This window comes from Oratosquilla oratoria, unplaced genomic scaffold (genome assembly GCF_046742065.1).
Source record: "Oratosquilla oratoria isolate Oo_2021 unplaced genomic scaffold, ASM4674206v1 SCAFFOLD336, whole genome shotgun sequence".
NCBI classification, from domain to species: domain Eukaryota; kingdom Metazoa; phylum Arthropoda; class Malacostraca; order Stomatopoda; family Squillidae; genus Oratosquilla; species Oratosquilla oratoria.
The window spans coordinates 67,021-85,483 of record NW_027467686.1 but is presented as its reverse complement, the minus strand read 5'-3'; the positions used below and the strand labels follow the sequence as shown (position 1 = coordinate 85,483).

At 40.5% G+C, this 18,463-nt stretch overlaps 2 long non-coding RNA genes and 1 pseudogene across 2 annotated transcripts; all 3 read right to left on the bottom strand.

The window, feature by feature from the left end:
- Positions 1-481: 481 nt before the first annotated feature.
- Positions 482-553, bottom strand: LOC143023099 (small nucleolar RNA SNORD24; annotated as a pseudogene).
- A 38-nt stretch (positions 554-591) lies between these two features.
- On the bottom strand, positions 592-1,250 carry LOC143023098 (uncharacterized). The gene is made up of 3 exons (XR_012966154.1): positions 1,105-1,250; positions 880-940; positions 592-699 (listed from the first exon to the last, which is right to left on the bottom strand). It is a non-coding gene; the product is annotated as an uncharacterized LOC143023098 (long non-coding RNA).
- A 40-nt stretch (positions 1,251-1,290) lies between these two features.
- Positions 1,291-18,463, bottom strand: LOC143023097 (uncharacterized). Its single transcript, XR_012966153.1, has 4 exons — positions 18,350-18,463; positions 17,150-17,560; positions 14,081-14,206; positions 1,291-1,321 (listed from the first exon to the last, which is right to left on the bottom strand). It is a non-coding gene; the product is annotated as an uncharacterized LOC143023097 (long non-coding RNA).

The window sequence follows — 18,463 nt, the reverse complement described above, 5'->3', positions numbered from 1 at the left end:
AGGAACAATTGCATCACACTATTTGCATTATAAAATAGTCACTACTGCATTACTCATTCTTTTTTACTCAGTAATAAACACTGAAAACATGATCAAACCAGTTCATAGAATCCGGGGGTAACTCGTGTACAACTACAAAGATATACGTAATCAAAACTGACACCGGCATCCTTGCGAACACATCCACGCCTCATGACACCTATGTAAGTGTCACTGTACCCAAGTGGTTAACATTGCCAACAGGTATTCCTACAGTGTCCTATATGATGGGCCATCATATTCAAAAATTCAAATGACAATGCAATCTTACCATTACCAGCTCAGGGTCATCTAAATCTGGTGCAACTTTGTAAAACCCAAGGTTGCCTAGACCTAGCAAAGATCTTGTATGGCCAGACTACTGATGAATGTGTTGACCCCTGGAGGAAGAAACCATAAATGTATTCTGCTCCATCTCTTGCTATACAGTCCTAAGAGGTCAAATATTCAGAGATCTTGGTGGTTATAGTCATCATACAACAGTCAAGAGTACAAATACATTCTCATCATTATTGCAAATGCAATTTTCCAAGTACCATGCAGGTAAACCTACCATAGTGATGTACCGTAGTCCTGGTGTGCTTTCAATCTTGATCATGTACATATACTCTTAAACAATGGCCAACATCTTTCTTTACAATTCAATACCACAAGTCTTGTCTGGAAAATCAAAACTTCTAAAACACCTTCATCACACTTTTCCCGTCTTTTCTTGATTACACCAAACGACATGCGGGTAAGCCTGTCTTAGGTCTCGTCATCTAACTCATCATTTATCAAAGTCCAAAATAATTACATTTCTTTCAAAACATCATATCTAACCAAAAAAAATTAACTGACCTGCATGTGCTAATCCAGTATCTATAAAAGAGGTTCATTTATACACCTCTTGTGCATGGACCTGTCAATTAAAACAAACTTCACTTACATGCAAACAAAGTTATTAATTGAAGATGTACTTTTGGTTTTCAGTAACGAGGAAATTGTGTCCACAGCAGTTATTGAGACAGGGATAACAATCATCATTTCTTAAAGACCTTTTGCATTAAATAGGATCAAACTAACCTCTCCATCAGCACCTGGCAGCACCAACATCCAATCCAAGGTACCAGCATCAATTGTACAACCTCCATGACAACAGTATCCATGGTCCTGGAGCCGCAGCGTTTACGTCGTGGGACTAACCCCCAACCCCAAGAGTTGGGGGCCAAACGGCGGGCAACCAGCCCTGGCCACCGGCTCTACGCAGTTGGCACCGATCCCCAAGAGGAGCTACGACTGCCTTGGGGAGTACAGTAGAAGCCCGATTTAACGAATCTCAATTTAGCGGAAGCTCAAATTAGCGAACTGCAAATAGCAATAATGAAAATGCTCAACTTAGCGGAAATGGTCCGCTAAGTTGACCATTTTCCGCTAGCTGGCCAGATGCGCGTCTACAGAAATAGCTCAATTTTAGCAGGAATGGTAAGCTAAGTTAGAGCATTTTCCGTCAAATGGCCACATGCGTGTCTCCGAGTCCAATGTTACCAGATGTTACCAGATTGTGGTGGTAGAGTCAAGGAAATTTTTATAATTTAGTACTTTGGAGGTATATATATATATATATATATATATAAATATATATATCTATATATATATATATATATATATACTAATATATATATAATATAATATATATACAATAATATATAATTCAAGTCATATGTATAAAGTATAATTGTTGCAGAAATATATTCAAGTAGAAATAGACGATAGGGTAATGTAGTACAGTTAATAAAATTCAAAATCAATAATATATATTCAGTATATGTTGTATAATTGTAGCAGAAATTGTGTATAATAGACGGTATAATAGGAAAAACTAAATAATGAAACAGTAAGGTTAATGGGAAAAATTCAAATTCAGGACGCGAGAGTAATCACCCTCAAAAAACACTTCTATATAACAATGAACTAGGTTTTCTGCAACAACACAACAATATCATGCCTCACTATCCAAAACCCAATGTCTTTCAGTGTGTTAATCGCTAGAGTGATTGATTATGAAACGAAGCTATTTTTTGTGGAAAGAGAAGACATATCTTTGTGTAATAAACACAAATACATTGTGTTGCTGCATATGCTGATTGTTTGTTCACGCAAGTGTGCCTCTCAATTCACTTGTTATACATGGTGTAAATCTGTATGATGTAGTGCACCTGTAATGTTTACGTTTTTATGATATGAATGTTGTGGTGTGCACACTGAGATTAGGAGATGCAATCGCATAATTTAGAGCTTCAATTTTTGTACTGTTATATTAGTCCGTTTTGTCCAAATGTTGTTCCATTTTGACATCGTTAACGGTGTGCATGTTTTTTTTTTAGTGATTTGTGACGATGTATCATGTTACACCTTCTTTTTGTGTGTGTAAGAGTGTTGTTGAAAAAAATGTATTTGTGTTCACCAGTTGGTGAGAATGCTGTAGATTGGAGCAACGTGATGAACCAGTGTTGACCAAAACAAACTGCATCTTGTACAAATGCATGTGATTGTTATGTCGTCTGCAGAAGAGATTTGTATTTCTGATGTCTCTGGGTAACATGCATGTATAGATTAAATAATGTATAGAACACCCACCTCAACTGCAAGCCATATTATATCACATACACCTGCCTGCCAAATAATTCCACATCTGGTGTTATTGTGCATGTCTGTGAAATATTTTAAACAACATCAAAAGCACAATGTCCAATGTTATAAGAACGTCCATCTGAACATCAAAAATTCATGTGTGATTTGTCAGAAGATGTTTGTGGAGTGTACAAAACACCACAAAATATATAGACAATAATTAGTTCAATGACAGATCAGAGAATTGATTCGGTCATGATGGATGTCCATTTGTTCGGTTTTGGGATTGATTATTTTACCAATTCCAGATGTCGAAGAAATAGCTGTACAATGTTTGTGAGGCGTGTATACCTGGTCCAATGAGTGGAGTTGCTTATGTACACCACAGGCAGATGAGTGCTTGAGACAGCATTATGAGTTTTGTCTGACTGTCATGAAAACTGAGTCTGTAAGTCTTTCAGTCGAATGTCCCCTCAAGATGTAAGATGGCTCCTGTGCAAAATGACATGAGTGCGTTTCTTGTTGTCTGAAAGATTATCTGGTTGTGATTACCGTGAGAGCGTGTAGTGAATACATGTTGAGTGTTTTGTACAACTGGTGGATCAAGTGTAATAAAGTTTTGCCGTGGCACAGACACACATACAATCACATTAGATGGTCTGCTATGGAGGGATATACAACACGTTGTCTGAACACTTGGATTTCTTGAATGACACTCTAAGTACACCTCTGCAAAATAAAACGTGCACAGCATTGTTTATGTTGTGATACAAGTGCAAAACATCCTCTTCAGAAAAGCTTCCCAACCTCAATTAATCTGTGGCCACTCAATTAAAATTGGAAGAACCAACTCCGACCACTCTCCATGATGTTGTTTACACGAACAAAAAACAAAAATTGTAGACTTTATATAAATTACAACATGATAGTCAAAATCAAAATTGACAGTATATCAAGCCCTCTGTCTGTGTCACAGACAAACCACAAAACACTTGGCAGAAAGTCACCACCCATGATCATTTTGAGTAAGACTTTCAGACTTGACTATAACCCTTCATAGACAGTACAGAAAACTCATTGTTATGAATTGTTGCCTTTCATACTACATTGGAGGGTAAGGAGAATTTGTGGCACTTGCTATTCACCACATCACATCAGGAAATAATCACAATTCCAAACCGAGACCCAACCGCCACCCATCACGGTCTTCTCTGATGGTGGTGTCACTGAAATGAAATACTTAAACTTGTCACCTGCTGACTCACAACAGTTTTACTAAAGAATAAACACTCTTCTGATAAACCTCACACAAAGAATTTTAGATGGCATTAATTATAGGCCCACCACAGAACACTTTATGTTAGACATTAGTAAAGTTTTTGATGCTATCCCCCGCCACAACCTAAAAATATAAAAGAGATACAAAGGAAAGTACATCAATCGTAAGCAAAAATTGGGAGTGGTAATGTTACTGTGGTTATGGGATTACACATCAGAACATTAAGGTTCTTTGTCCACAGTGTGTACAAGTGAGGTGGCCCAGTTTTTGCACATATTGCACTGAACTGAGCCCTTTTGTCTGTTTGCTCGAAGTAATGGTTTAGAGCATGTTGGGCCATGTGTATTTTGTGGTGGGCCCAGGATTGCTCTCTACATCTCCCGGCTAAAAGTAGAAGAAGAGGGGTGATCGCCGGAAAATGACCCCTCAGTGCAGAAAAAACGTAACATTGTGTTTGGAAAAAAAGGATTGTGGTACTCCCCCATGTAGGCTTAGCTCCTCCTTGGGGATCGTGCCATCTGCGTAGAGCTGATGCCAGGGTAAATGCTGCTGTTTGGCCCCCAACTCTTGGGGTTGGGGGGTGGTCCCACGACGTAGACGTTGCAGCTCCAGGACCATATATTCAAGTAGAAATAGACGGTATAATAGGAAAACAAAATAATGAAACAGTAAGTTAATGGGAAAATTCAAAATCAATAATATATAATTCAGTATATGTATAAAGTATAATTGTAGCAGAAATATATTCAAGTAGAAATAGACGGTATAATAGGAAAACAAAATAATGAAACAGTAAGTTAATGGGAAAATTCAAAATCAGTACGCGAGAGTAATCACCACGAAAACACTTCTATAACAATGAACTATGTTTTCTGCAACAACACAACAATAATGCTCACTATCCAAAACCCAACTGCCCAGTCCTATTAATCGCTAGAATTATGTACATCGAACCAAACACGAAGCTATGACTAATATTTCGCGAAATTCACAGACAGCTCATATCATTGTTACACGACACACACACACACACACACATACATGTTGCAACAAATTACTGCATGTTGCTGTTCGTTTGCAATTCACGATTGTGCTGCCTATAATTCACTTACAATAATATATATACTGTATGTGTGTGTGCACACTAGGGAATTTTTAGGTACGTATCATTTTTATAATCCGCTCTGGCAACACTGTTACACCAATGCTCACTCACTCAATTTAACGGAAAATTCAATTTAGCGGACTGGACCTTGGCTGAATTAGTTCCTTAAATTGGGCTTCTACTGTACCACAATCCTTTTTCTCAACATGCAATGTTACGTTTTTTCTGCACCGAGGGGTGATTTTCCGGCGATCACCCCTCGTCTTCTACTTTTAGCCGGAGATGTAGAGAGCAATCCTGGGCCCACCACAAAATACACATGCCCAACATGCTCTAAACCCATTACTTCGAGCAGACAGACAAAGGGCTCAGTTCAGTGCAATATGTGCAAAAACTGGGCCCACCTCACTTGTACAACACTTGCTGACACAAACCAATACACAAACACTTGGACATGTTCTACCTGCCCTCCAGTAATCCCACTCCCACCTCCCCAACCACAGCCAGCACCCTTACCCACTCCCAATTTCCCTTTGCCCATATCCCCAATCAGTACTCCCCTTCCTCTGTCCCCAATCTCTCCTTGCCCCGCCTCTAACCCAGATCCTATACCTTCCCCATTAACACCCCAACCTCAACCCCAAACGGCAACATACAACACATACAGAACACACAACATCAACATATTACAACACAACATTGACGGTATTAACATGAATAAACATGAATTCGAACACTTTCTTAAACAACACAACATGCACATTGTAATTATATAAGAAACAAAACTAAGACACTCACAAAACACCATCATTTCATAATTACACCACCATCAGACAAGACCGGACCGATGGTAATGGCAGTGAATTCATCACCCTGATCCACCATTCCATCTGTTTTGTGGACACAAGTGCCACAACCAAAATTCTCCTCCCTACCACAGATAACACTACAGAAATCCAATCCATTCGAATTCGCACAGGCAACAAATCAACACGGACAATAGTTAACATGCACATTCGCCCCCAATCATCCCCCACAGTTCCAAACACCTTCAGGCCTGAATTTAGCCAACTAGCCTCAATCCCCAACCTGATTATGGATGGTGACTTCAACACCAAGTCGTCTGCCTGGTATGTCAACAACCCTGACACAGACAGAGGGCTTGATATACAGACTCAGTTTGACTCATTGACTATCATGAACAACACACATAATCATGCACATATCCCACACCAAGCCCTCTACACTCCCTCCTCTCCTGATATCACCTTTTGCTCCCCCTGCCTAACCCCAACAACATCATGGAGAGTGGTCGGAGCCCTTGGTTCTGACCACCTTCCAATCATCACCACCACCAAAACAAGATGCACCCCAGTTGGCCACAGACACACATACACCAAATACAAGAGAGCTAACTGGGAAGCTTTTACTGAAGAGACAGAACAACATTTTGAAACACTTAACAGTACACCAATCACAAACATAAACAATGCTGTGCACACTTTTAATACAATCATACAAAGTGCAGACAAGAGATACATCCCTAGAGGCAACAGAAAATCACACAACCCCAACTTCACACCAGAAATCCAAGGCCTCATCAGACAACAAGACACACTTAAACACAATACCCCCACACCTATTCCTCAAAACATAGCAGACCAAATACAAACACTAAACACTGTGATTGCCAATAAAATACACGAACAAAAAACACAAAATTGGCAAAACTTTATCAATACACTTGATCACAAAACAAACACCAGCAAATTGTACAAAACACTCAACAGCATTACACTATCCAACAGTAACACTACACGCTCTCACGCAGCAATAATCACAACAACAGACAATCTACCCTCAAACAGACAACAAGCAAACACACTCATAAATCATTTTGTACAGACAAGCCATCTCACTTCTCACCCTGATGACCGACGCACTGTTTGACGTAAGAAAGACTTTCCCACAGACTCAGACTATACACCCTTCATAGACAGTCAGACAAAACTCATAATACATAATCTCAAGCACTCATCTGCCTGTGGCCCTGATAACATAAGTAACATCCACCTAAAACACATTGGACCACAAGGTATACACGCACTCACAAACATTGCAATCTACTGCTATTCACACAACACTATACCCGACATCAGGAAGCATGGTAAAATAATCACAATTCCAAAACCGAACAAAGACCCAACATCGCACCACCCAATCACACTTCTCTGCACCCCCTCTAAAGTCACTGAACGCCTAATACTTAAACTTGTCACCTGCTGACTCACAACACAGTTTTAGGCCACTACACTCCACAAACACTCTTCTGATAAACCTCACACAAAGAATTTTAGATGGCATCAATTCAGATAGGCCCCACCACAGAACACTTCTTATGACATTAGACATTAGTAAAGTTTTTGATGCTATCCCCCGCCACAACCTAACAAATAAAATATATAACACAGACATGCACAATAACACCAAAAGATGGCTGGCCAATTATCTGGCAGGTAGGAATGCTTACATGTCATATAATGGCCAATCATCACACATCAGAAACATTAAGAATGGAATACCACAGGGCTCTGTTCTATCCCCCACGCTCTTTAATCTATACATGCATGACTAACCCACACCAGACACCTCAGAAATACAAATCTCTTCCTACACAGACGACATAACAATCACATGCACACATCGTAACACAGACAAAGCTGCAGAAATAATCCAGCCATACCTTGATACACTCAACACATGGTTCATCACAGACTCAAAATAGCTCCAACCAAATCTACAGCAACACTTCTCACCAAGTGGACAAAAGAACACAAATACATACCTCATCTCTGGATCAACAAACACACCAAAAATTCTTGGTGTAACATACGATACATCCATGTCTTTCAAACAACACATCACAAACATAAAAAACAAATGCACACCTAGACTTAACACACTTAAGTCAATCGCTGGAACAACATTTGGACAAAACAAAGAAACTAATACAACAATATACAAACAATGCATATGCTCAGTGATGAATTATGCGAGTCCTGCATGGGCTCCTAATCTCAGTGAGACACACCACAACACCCTTCAAATCATACAAAACAAAGCCCTAAAAACAATTACAGGCTGCACAAATACATCACCTACAGACCATTTACACCATGAAACAAAAGTCCTCAAAGTCAAGGACCACCTCGACATGAAAGGCACACAAACTCTTGCCACAGCCACCACAAACACATCACACCCGCTACACTACATAGCAGAATACCCACACACACCAAAAAACATTAAAAAATCACCCAAAGACCTGTATCACACACAGATACTCTCTTCTCTTCCTCCAAAACCACCAAACACCAGCCTCCAAAAACATATTCATTATCATATCACTCACCGCTCCATTAACACACTGAAAGACAACACACTGCTGCATGCCAGGCCCTTTGATATCCAACTTTCTGAATCCTCTCTCCCACGAAAGGACAGAGTCCACCTGGCCAGACTGCAGTGCGGCCACCACCCAGCACATCTAAGCTACCAGAAGAGGCTGGATGACCACATTGTGAACAGCTGCCCAGGATGCAACACTTCACCCCATACCATACAACACATAATGGAAGACTGCATTATACACAATCATGCATGCAAACAACACAACATACACTCTATGGTCCTGGAGCTGCAACGTCTACGTCGTGGGACCACCCCCCAACCCCAAGAGTTGGGGGCCAATCAGCAGCAACTACCCCTGGCCATCAGCTCTACGCAGATGGCACCGATCCCCAAGGAGGAGCTACGCCTACCTGGGGGAGTACCACAATCCTTTTTTTTCCAACACACAATGTTACGTTTTTTCTGCACTGAGGGGTCATTTTCCGGCGATCACCCCTCTTCTTCTACTTTTAGCCGGAGATGTAGAGAGCAATCCTGGGCCCACCACAAAATACACATGCCCAACATGCTCTAAACCCATTACTTCGAGCAGACAGACAAAGGGCTCAGTTCAGTGCAATATGTGCAAAAACTGGGCCCACCTCACTTGTACAACACTTGCTGACACAAACCAATACACAAACACTTGGACATGTTCTACCTGCCCTCCAGTAACCCCAATCCCACCTCCCCAACCACAGCCAACACCCTTACCCACTCCCAGTTTCCCTTTGCCCTTACCCCCGATTAGTACTCCCCTTCCTTTGTCCCCGATCTCTCCTTTCCCCCCCTCTGACCCAGATCCTACACCTTCCCCACTACCACCCCAACCTCAACCCCAAACGGCAACATACAACACATACAAAACACACAACATCAACATATTACAACACAACATTGACGGTATTAACACTAAAAAACATGAACTTGAACACTTTCTTAAACAACACAACATACACATTGCAATTCTACAAGAAACAAAATTAAGACACTCACACAAAACACCATCATTTCATAATTACACCACCATCAGACAAGACCGGACTGACGGCAATGGCGGTGGACTCATCACCCTGATCCACCATTCCATCTGTTTTGTGGACACAAGTGCCACAACCAAAATTCTCCTCCCTACCACAGATAACACAACAGAAACCCAATCCATTCGTATCCGCACAGGCAACAATTCAACACTAACAATAGTTAACATGTACATTCCCCCCCAATCATCCCCCACAGTTCCAAACACCTTCAGACCTCAACTCAGCCAACTAACCTCAATCCCCAACCTGATCATGGGTGGTGACTTCAACGCCAAGTCGTCTGCCTGGTTTGTCGACAACCCTGACACAGACAGAGGGCTTGATATACAGACTCAATTTGACTCATTGACTATCATGAACAACACGCATAATCATACACATATCCCATACCAAGCCCTCTACACTCCCTCCTCTCCTGATATCACCTTTTGCTCCCCCTGCCTAACCCCAACAACATCATGGAGAGTGGTCGGAGCCCTTGGTTCTGACCACCTTCCAATCATCATCACCACCAAAACAAGATGCACCCCAGCTGGCCACAGACACACTTACACCAATTACAAGAGAGCTAACTGGGAAGCTTTTACTGAAGAGACAGAACAACATTTTGAAACACTTAACAGTACACCAATCACAAACATAAACAATGCTGTGCACGCTTTTAATACAATCATACAAAACGCAGACAAGAGATACATCCCTAGAGGCAACAGAAAATCACACAACCCCAACTTCACACCAGAAATCCAAGGCCTCATCAGACAACGTGACACACTTAAACACGATACCCCCACACCTATCCCTCAAAACATAGCAGACCAAATACAAACACTAAACACTGTGATTGCCAATAAAATACATGAACAAAAAACACAAAATTGGCAAAACTTTATCAATACACTTGATCACAAAACAAACACCAGCAAATTGTACAAAACACTCAACAGCATCACACTATCCAACACTAACACTACACGCTCTCATGCAGCAATAATCACAACAACAGATAATCTACCCTCAAACAGACAACAAGCAAACGCACTCATACGTCATTTTGCACAGACGAGCCATCTTACATCTCACCCTGACGACCGACGCACCATTCGACGTAAGAAAGACTTTCCCACAGACTCAGACTATACACCCTTCATAGACAGTCAGACAAAACTCATAATGCATAGTCTCAAGCACTCATCTGCCTGTGGCCCTGATAACATAAGCAACATCCACCTAAAACACATTGGACCACAAGGTATACACGCACTCACAAACATTGCAAACTACAGCTATTCACACAACACTATACCCGACATCTGGAAGCATGGTAAAATAATCACCATTCCAAAACCGAACAAAGACCCAACAATCCCAACATCGCACCGCCCAATCACACTTCTCTGCACCCCCTCTAAAGTCATTGAACGCCTAATACTTAAACTTGTCACACCATATATTCCCCTTGCTGACTCACAACACGGTTTTAGGCCACTACACTCCACAAACACTCTTCTGATAAACCTCACACAAAGAATTTTAGATGGCATCAATTCAGATAGGCCCCACCACAGAACACTTCTTATAACATTGGACATTAGTAAAGCTTTTGATGCTATCCCCCGCCACAACCTAACAAATCAAATATATAACACAGACATGCACAATAACACCAAAAGATGGCTGGCCAATTATCTGGCAGGCAGGAATGCTCATGTGTCATATAATGGCCAATCATCGCACATCAGAAACATTAAGAACGGAGTACTACAGGGCTCAGTTCTATCCCCCACATTATTTAATCTATACATGCATGACTTACCCACGCCAGACACCTCAGAAATACAAATCTCTTCCTACGCAGACGACATAACAATCACATGCACACATCGTAACACAGACAAAGCTGCAGAAATAATCCAGCCTTACCTTGACACACTCAACACATGGTTCATCACAAACAGACTCAAAATAGCTCCAACCAAATCTACAGCAACACTTCTCACCAACTGGACAAAAGAACACAAATACATACCTCATCTCTACATCAACAACACTCTAATACCACACACAAACACACCGAAAATTCTTGGTGTAACATACGATACATCCATGTCTTTCAAACAACACCTCACAAACATAAAAAACAAATGCACACCTAGACTTAACGCACTTAAGTCAATCACTGGAACAACATTTGGACAAAACAAAGAAACTAATATAACAATATACAAACAATGCATACACTCAGTGATGAATTATGCGAGTCCTGCATGGGCTCCTAATCTCAGTGAGACACACCACAACACCCTTCAAATCATACAAAACAAAGCCCTAAAAACAATTACAGGCTGCACAAATACATCACCTACAGACCATTTACACCATGAAACAAAAGTCCTCAAAGTCAAGGACCACCTCGACATGAGAGGCACACAAACACTTGCTGCAGCCACCACAAACACATCACACCCGCTACACTACATAGCAGAACACCCACACACACCAAGAAACATTAAAACTACACCCAAAGACCTTTATTACACACAGATACTCTCTTCTCTTCCTCCACAACCACCAAATACCAGCCTCCGGAAACATATTCATAATCATATCACTCACCGCTCCATTAACACACTGAAAGACAACACACTGCTGCATGCCAGACCCCCTGATATCCACCCTTCTGAATCCTCTCTCCCACGTAAGGACAGAGTCCACTTGGCCAGACTGCGATGCAGTCACCACCCAGCACTTCTAAGCTACCAGAAGAGGCTGGACGACCGTGTTGTGAACAGCTGCCCAGGATGTAACACTTCACCCCATACCATACAACACATAATGGAAGACTGCATTATACACAATCATGCACGCAAACAACACAACATACACTCTATAAAGGATTTGTGGGAAAACCCAGTTTCGGCTGTGGCCTTCCTTGGGGAGACGGGACTGCTCGGACAGACAGTCTAGGGAACGACAACAACAACAACATACACTCTATAAAGTATCTGTGGGATAACCCAGTTTCGGCTGTGGCATTCCTTGGGGAGACGGGACTGCTCGGACAGTCTAGGGAACAACAACAACAACAGTATCCACTGGTGTTCAATGCAACCTCTACCACTTGCAAAATGTCGTGCTGAAGCAGGAAGTGATCTTCCAGTATTAGGACCTCCAATAATTAAATAATGTAGCAAAAATTGCCAACAATTAGAACGTCTTAACTAACAGTATAATCAGACAACACATTGGCCTTCATGGGATAAACCTCTGCTGGAAACCGCAAATGTGAAAGAAAGTGCTTTCATCATACAATTGAAAACCTCCAACACATACTAGTTTTTCAGCATTACAACACTTGTAGAATACAGGTCTGCATTCATATAGCCCTCCAAAGAATTGACATTACTCAAACTTACCTACCGATGGTAAAGCCCAGTCCCTTATGCACCCCACATTGGGAGATTCATTTGAGGACCTAGCCAACATCACTACGATTTATTTTACCCAGCTCTTCGAACTACTTCCTGAAATAAAGAAAACACGATGTACATAAATGAATCTCAACCAGTTAAGGAGTTCAACAATCCCAGCTTCCGACAGCCTTGTGGCAGGTAAGCACAGTTCCCAGGATCCACAACAGTGGGTTCTGCCATTGCTGACTCTGTTGCAATCCTGGGGTTCACAATAGAACTTCATCATTTAGGTCAACAGCTCAACTGTGCAGCACAATCCCTTTAAATTATATATCTACCACACCTTTCCCATTCTCAAACACCTACACTTCCCTGTTCAGATGTTTAAACAGCATCACAACATGCATTCAAAGAGGTGGTCAACCTTGACAACACACTACTGTGGCCGAGGGTACAAGTCTCTTGTAAGACACCTGGACCTGAGCAAGACTGATCGTCACTCCCCCATCCCCAGCTTCATCCAAACATTGGACATACAACCTTGAAGAAAGCTTCACCAGTATTACCAAACAAGAGATTGGTTGGCAAGACTACTCACCCACAACAGGGTCCAACAGCCAAACTAGGCTCATCCTTACTGGTCCACGTGACAAATCACCTAACCTTCATCCACTGCAGATGTGAACAACCCCTCATGCATACCTGATAGGCTCATCATAAGCGACATTACCATCCCCTACATTCAGGCAGAGCTAACTATACCTTTGTCCCCCACCCACCACCCTGGTTCAGCAGCAACAATGCGGTACATCCACAGCAAGGCTACTTCAACTGGCAACATCCCCTCCATCTCATCATGCAGCACATAAAGACAGGGATCCCCTCAGGCTGTGTCAAAACATTCAAATATTCCCTACTCAACCCCCCCCTCCTCCCATCCAAGTTTCAACTATACACAGCCATTCTTCACTCACCCCTATCTCCTGCCTCTCCCTTCCTTGCCCCCATTTACCTCATCCTCCATCATCCCCAGAAGTTCACTCCATCCACAGCTTTCTACACCCATTCTTTCCACATGTCCAAACCATCCCAATACTTACATCATCCCTATCTGCTCTTCCAACCCCACTTTCCTCACCTCCAAGTAATCTTCTTCAAATCCTGGACAATTTTATCTTGGGGGTCTTCAGGTGTGCAGAAGATGGGCCAAGGAAAGAAATCCACTCAATCTGAACTTCAAACCAACAATGCTGATGTTCGATTACTGCAATTAAGAAAACTTTCAGTAAAAAAATATCACTAACAAGTACTAGTTTTCTACAACCAATTTAGCAGATACCTATATATTTCTACATTTCTTTCTGAATAGGTCTGTGGTAAAAGTCATCATTACAAATATATACAGGTAGTCGTTGACTTATGACCGAGTTCGGTTCCGACAGACAGGTCGTAAGTCGATCTGGACGCAAATCGGACTTTATATATATACAGTATATGTTACCCTTTAAATATCATTTTTGTTACTGTATACATGTATATTCTATATTATATTTAGCATACTGAAATAATCTTAGCATCTTTGAACTATGTTGTATAGTATTTTTTAAACCTTTTTTTATAATTCTATCTGATTTTCTTTGAGAAACGTAGCATACTGAATAAAATCCTATCATCTTTGACCTATGATATTTAATACTGTATTTTTTAACGTTTTTATTATTCTATCATCAGACTTTCTTTAGGAAACGTATGCATACTGAATAAAATCTTATCTTTGAGCTACGTTGTTTAATATTCATTATTATTTTTATAATTGTCGTTAGGAAACGTAGCCTAGGCCTACGCATACTGAATAAAGTCCTGTCATCTTTGACCTTGTTACGGGACGGCTGGTTAGTGAAGAGACGTTACATATAATGGATATGTGCTTAAGAACCAGCTCACTTCTAGAAGCCACTGTAGGACTGAACTATCTGGTCAGGGCCTAGATAATTCGTAAGACTAGAAGTAAAGGTAACAAAGAAGATTCCAGGAAAGGAATATTAAACTAGCGATAAAACTAGTAAACGAAATTATTAATATGGAAAATATTTACAGGCAATCAACACAAAAGAGAATGGGCAGTAGGGTCAATGGGACCGTTACACGATTATAAGAATATGGAAATTATCGTTCAAATAAGAAACACAAGATACGTATACAATATGGTACTATCTAAGTACAAAGAGATCAGGAACATGCATCAGAATAAGTAATAAGTACAAATATAAGTATAAAGTAATGCAATGTATATCAGACACGTAATGTAGGCAAAAAGGGTGATCACTTCACACCAATCGTCTCATGAGTCTAAACTTCCAGTTTTTATCAAGAGATAAGATATGCGAGAAAATGACGAGGAGTGAGCGATTTCCACCGCTTATATACCATTGGACCGGAAGCGGGATACTTCCGGGTGAGCGAAAGAGGGGGAGGAGGGTAAGTTAACACACGTCAACATGGGTAGTTTTAAGACCCTCGACTCGCTTGAACAATCTACTTATTTAGTAACTGTCAAATCTGTGCGCTCCGAACTATTCAGGATTTCGCTTGTCTGTTTGTTCTACAAGAGTGCGCACCTTTCTCCGCACGTAGGCAAGATTACATATAGTGGACGGGCGTTACTGCTTAACATTGTTACAATACATACATAGACAAGAAATATGAACATAGTTATGTAATACAAAGGAACACAATTCTATAACATAATTACACATATGACGTAATATCTAATATTACGTTACAACCTACTAATACTTTTTTGTTGGTTAAATTAAAATCATTGTACTGTATAATTTACATCTTATTAATTGCAAAACATTAAAAATACTAAATGCAAGGCAAAATTAAGAGAATTTTTTTATTTCAAAACACATTCTTTTCGTTTACATACTGTACCAAAAATATTGTTATTGACAACAGACTAGGCTTAAACAAAGTTTACTGTTACATTTTATTAATTGCAAAACATAAAAATACATAATGCATGGCAAAATTAGGAAAAAAATATTTCAAAACATTCTTTTCGTTTACGTACTGTACCGAAAATATTGCAAAACATAAAAATACAAAATGCTGTACCGAACATATTGTTATCGACAACAGACTAGGCATAAAAAAGTTTTACTGTTACATTTTATTAATGGCAAAACATATTAAAATATAAAATCCAAGGCAAAATTGAGATCCTCTCTTAGTCTTTTAAAATTAGTGACACTGTAGAATGTGATAACTGAAGTTCACGTGCTATCACATTAACTTTCTTCCCTCCTTCATAATGTTTTATCACTTTCATTTTCGTGTCAAGATCAATAACCTTTCTTTGTTTCTTGGCAGGCTTGGAAATATCGAAAGATAATTTTCTTTTAGACATCTTCATGGGGGTTTGAAGCACAAAAAAAATTAAAGATATAATTCTTGTCATAATGAAGACAGAAATACCACATGCTCCTGAATGAGAGGGAAGCTGATGCTGCCGGTAACCTGCCAAAACTATCGTACTCGCGTCTCGCAGCGTGCAAAGTAATTGTACTGCACTGCCAGGCATAACATTGCAATTCTATTACTCTATTAAATGTTAAATATTATTGCACTATCTCGTGGTCGTAAAGTCGATCAGTCGTAAGTCGCATAGGTCATAAGTCGACGACTACCTGTATATATATTATAGGTTATCGCTGCATCTCGCCTATTGCCCTGGGTCATAAACAATGCTGTAAGACATATACCCTATGGGCTGCATCAAAACACCATTCACATTTAACCACTCCAATGCATCACATAATCCACACCTCCACTCAAAGGATAAATTTTCTGCAGAACCTACAATGCAATACAAATAGCTTTCAAGCATCTTATCAATATATCAATCCAGTCTTCACCTAAATTCTAAGCAATCCATCAAGACATTAAGCCACATCAAGTGCAACATGGAGAGCAAAATCACGACCTTGGTGCATCCCCACATCCATCCGAGACCATTCAATCTGTCCATTACTAATCCTTGCATTCACTAGTTATTAATCCTCAATTCTATACAAAATCAATACCAATACATTGTCCATTCCTTTCATTGCTTCCACCGACATTTCTCCATGCAGTTCTCAAGTTTGCTTCCAACTACCACAGACCAACTCTCTTACAGCATTCCACTTTCACACAAACTTACCTTTTGGCCATGGTTGTCCAAGATGAGCAAAATGGAAACATATCCACTTCACTTTGATCTCCAACCAAGCCAAAAATATTAACCCCTTCCATACGGTGCCGCACACGTAGGCGTCATGGACTTAGATCTCGGTGGCAGCAGCCAATGCCAGCCGTACGACGTGTCGTAATAATACTCGCATCATAAAATATAGTCACCGCTTATATCGATCGTTCTCTCTTCACCCGTGAATTTTGATAACCATAGAAAATGCGATTACAAAGGAATTAGAAAGAATGTCATTATGGAGGGGCGACTACAATAAATATAATCAAGACGCCGATATGGCAGCCTCGCGAATACACTCGCTCCCCATGACGCCTACGTGTGCGGCACCGTATGGAAGGGGTTAATGCAGAGACTGTTCTATCTCTGAAATTAAGAAAATGGTAATGTTAAAAAAAAAAAAAAAAAAAAAAAAAAAAAACTTTCTATAAATTACCAATCTTCAATTATCAAAATGTCAGATACCAATATTATTCCACACTTATTTCAGAACAGGTCTGTGGTAAAAATCATTATTACAAAAACTTGCATTAACTTTTACACACACCCTTTCCTATCCCCCCCCCCCCAATTGCTAACTATTCTCCCTAGTAAACATTCAATTGCACACCTTACCACCAACAAGTCAACACATTTCCCATTTTCTTTGTGCAGGGGAACTACATCCATTACTCCACACTTCTCTACCCTAAGTACAAGTCCTCACCACCCATTACACGACTACACCCTTCCTCAGACACCTAACTGACAACTTTGCAGCTATCAATGCTTTTTCTCCTCTCCCACCTTCTACAGTGCTACCCTCCTTTCCTACCAACTACTGCCACTAAACCACTTTATCCCCTTCTAAATCTAAGAACCCCACAATACTCTATCCATCTCTCTTCACCGTCATACCTGTCCAACAGCATCCTTTACCTTCTCTCAACCCAACTTACCCCTGTTCATTCTTCCCTCCTTTCCAAAAACAATTCAAATTCCTCACCAATCGCCCACCCTACTTCATTCTCAGCCTCCCTGTCCTCTAGTTTCACTTCCCTCATCTGTACATCTTGTATGTTATCTTAGTTCTACTCTGCCATCAAACTTAATCCCACCAACTGCTCCCTCCCACTTTCAACCCATCTAAGTGTACTGTACTATCTTGAAACGTACCCATTCTTCGTCTAGCTTCTCTTATCCTTCGCAACTTCCCATATTTCTCTTGTGGTTTGTCTGGTATTTTTCCCTTAGTTGCTCACCAGCACTCTTTTGTTTCTCCAAGCAACC